Below are 3,604 nucleotides of genomic sequence, written 5' to 3'. Positions count from 1 at the left end.
TAAATAGATGGTGATGATGGCTGGGAAAACCCCAACAATTGATAGATGACAACACTCCATGTGAAACATGCTCCCTAACTTGCAGTTGCAGTATGGTCCCATTTTTGTTTTATTTCCTTTTAGCCCCATATATATGTGATACGAAAAGTCTAGGGCCAGCAATTTTTGTATTTTTTGGTCAATATTTAACTATCAAAAGAAAAGTGAGTAATTTCTTATCATTGAATGTAATCTCACACCATTAAAAACATTATTAATAGCCAATTGATAATTACAAAATACTAAAGTTGCTGGCCCTAAATATTGCTCATATATGATATCATCTCCCTCCCCCCAAAACACTTTTTAAAATTAAATTATACTTTTATTTATATTTTATATACTTTTATAATTTTAATCTATTCTTAATTTTACCTTTATTTAAAACCCTAATAATTTTTTTATTCAATACTCCAAAATTTTCAATAAAATTACTCAATAAACTACTCATTTTAAATAATTTTATCAAATTATTCTAATTTTTTATAAATATTAAATTACTTTATATTCTTTTACTTAGAACATTCAGCGTTCAAATTTTTGTGGTATGAAATAGCACTTATGATTACTAGAGCACACAACCACAGCTTATGATGGGATGCATGCACAATTGCAGACTCAAAAACGTTAACAACTTCTGAATTTAACTCCTGAAAATTTACTAGATAATTTGAACCTTGAGTTTTAAAATTTTAAAACGGAACATTAATATTATTATTAAGTTAACTGTTAAACTTCTAAAATAGTAGTTTCTAATAAATTAACAAAACTTGTAATCAGATAAAAACTTAAAAACCAAATTGAGATCTTCTTTCTTTCTTTCAAATTTTCCCATTTTATTTATTTATTTATTTTTTCTTCTCCATTTATAATAAAAACACGTATATTTGGTTCTAAGAATTAGATTGAATCAGTCGGTTTAATTAGACTAATTAAAAAAATCACTAATTTTATTTAATTTAGAACGAAAAATTATGTAAAAACAAATTAGTAAAAAATTAGTGGATTCATCGAGTCAGTATGAAATTTTAGTAACTAATTAGTTAAAGTATCAATAAAAACTAAAATATTTTAATTATACATAAATATATTATTTTATTGTAATTGTCATAGTTTTAAGAATTGAACCGAATTAGTTGGTTCGGTCTAATTAATCAGAAACCAGCTATCAAACTAGTCCTATAATTAAGCAAAACTCGCATGACAATGAATCGATTAAAAACCAAACAAATTGGTCAAAAATTAGTTAATCGATCAAATTGGTAGAATTTTTAGTAATTAACTAGTTTAAAATAATAAATAAAAAAGTAATTTTTTAAAAAGTTATATTCGATTTAATTTTAGTTAAAATTTCGATAAAAATTAAAATTTCTAATTCAATTGATTCCATGACTAATTCAATTTTTAAAATATTAGTTATCATTCAACTTTAGTTATATTTTTAAGTTTTAAAGATTCAATAACCAGTCTAATTTGCCAATAAATTATAATTCAAATGACATAATTTTCCTATATTCATTTAGGAGTGACGAGTTTGAGTTTTTCTATCTTAACAAAAAAAAAACTTATGTTGTAGTAGTCCACCATGTCATATATTCATCTCCTAAGTCCACCAATTTGAAACCTAACACCATTATTTCAGCCTAACTCAGAAAAACTAATTAAGTGGTGCATTAACCTTTATATATATATGACTTCATTGTTTCTCTCCATCTTATTAATTTGCTATGTGATACACGAACACTAACTTCATCTGATGATGCTTTCACACAACTAATTTTTAAAATGGACAAAAAATGATATTTTACAAAAAGGTGGAACAAAATAGTGTAATACAAATATATGGACATTGAGAATAGAGACAAAAACAATTTTAATAAAAAAATATTAAAATAAAATATATTTTTTGTTCTAATTTTTAAAATAAAATAAAATTTAAAAATATTTTTAAATTATTTTAAATTTTTTAAAATAAAAATATACTTTACCCAACTTATTAACTTTATTATTGTTGACTCTGTTTTTCACTCCGACCTAAAAAGTAAGGGGTGTTCATGGGTCGAGTGAAATCGAGTTTGTCTTGATCCAGATCCGACTTTAAACATATATCGGGTCTATTTTTTAGACCCTAACCCGGCCCTAAACCCAATGAAACTTAAACATTTTCGAGTCACAACTATATCGAATCTAAACCAGGTAAAAATCGGGTTTTTAAAACTTTAACAATAATTTATAAAGAAACTTATTTATAAAAAAATTTATTTATGATGCACTTATTTATAAAGAAGAAACTTGTTATCGAAAAGTTGATATCCATATTTGAATTTAAATTTGTCCATAAATTCTAATTTGATGCTTCTTTGATCTATTTTCTAATTCAACAAGTGTGATTAAAAATAAAACAATAAACTTATAATTAATATAACATAATATTAAAATTAATTTAAACGTACATATATTTTTTAGTTCTCTTAGGGTGCACATAGATCGGGTGAAATTAGGTTCATCTTAACCTAGATCCGGCCCGAAATAATAATTGGGTCTATTTTTGAGACTCTTATTCGATCTTAGACTCAGTAAATTTACACCAAATTAATCTTTAACATATTCAGAATCGGACCGAATCATACGCACCCCTACAAAAAAGAATGTTTCGTTTATTTGCTCTCACATGTGTCAATCACATAAAGCATGACAATTTTTAGATATATCCACTCATAGTTTTTACCTATTAAAACTTTTCATCCTAAAAAATCATGTAGTTATTTTCCTTAAAAAAGCTACTACCTTTTGAAATTCTTTAGATTTCAAATTAAATGTCTAACATCAAAAGTCTCATCCTTATCCTGTGTAATATGTATGTTTGGTTTTGGCATGACCATCCTTATCCCTTACATGTACTTATACATAGCTATTCAATCATCACCTTTTTATATAGAAAAAATAATTAGCAAAATTCTATAACTACCACCATGCATGTCTTGTCGATTCAATTCACTATTGTATCATCATCAATAAGAGATAGAGTATGGACATCTGGTACATTTTGATAAGACTAAACGGGACACAATCTTTGTTCCCTTCTTTCATCTAAGCTTTGAGAAAAAGAAGGAAATTAAATTGAAGATCAAAGAATGAAGAATAACCCACGTGTGCATATGTTAAAGGTATGTGTTTCACATATAATTATTTGAACTTATCTTTTTTGTCTTGTGGAACTAAACTTTTTTCGGATGTCTCCAATTTAAAATCAAACTATACATACTTTCTTGGAACATTATTGAGCTCATGTGAATCACGAAAGGATATGGTCTACTGTGTGCCCCAACACAAAAGAGATATATGCATGCTAAAGTAAATTACTTATTAGTTCCTTAATTTCTACTCTTAATATGACTTAATTTTAAGTCCTCTCTCCTATAATATATACAATAGTCTCTAAAATCTTATTACATAATAGTCTAAATTTTATAATAATATGGTGGAGTAGATTAAATTATATTGTTATTTTATTACTAATCTCAAAAGTTAAATTGAATAGAAAGAGATAATATAAATTATTATA

The 3,604-nt window shown here is 25.5% G+C and overlaps 1 long non-coding RNA gene across 1 annotated transcript in view; it reads left to right on the top strand.

Annotated features, from left to right (window-relative positions):
• Positions 2,537-3,604, top strand: part of LOC110269007 — an 11,381-nt gene continuing 10,313 nt past the window's right edge. The window contains exon 1 of the long non-coding RNA XR_002357858.1: positions 2,537-3,206. This is a non-coding gene — a long non-coding RNA (uncharacterized LOC110269007). The remainder of the gene's footprint in view (positions 3,207-3,604) is intronic.

This window comes from Arachis ipaensis, chromosome B01 (assembly GCF_000816755.2).
Source record: "Arachis ipaensis cultivar K30076 chromosome B01, Araip1.1, whole genome shotgun sequence".
Classification (NCBI taxonomy): domain Eukaryota; kingdom Viridiplantae; phylum Streptophyta; class Magnoliopsida; order Fabales; family Fabaceae; genus Arachis; species Arachis ipaensis.
Note: the sequence above shows the minus strand (reverse complement) of the source record. Positions and strands in the feature narration are given on the sequence as shown.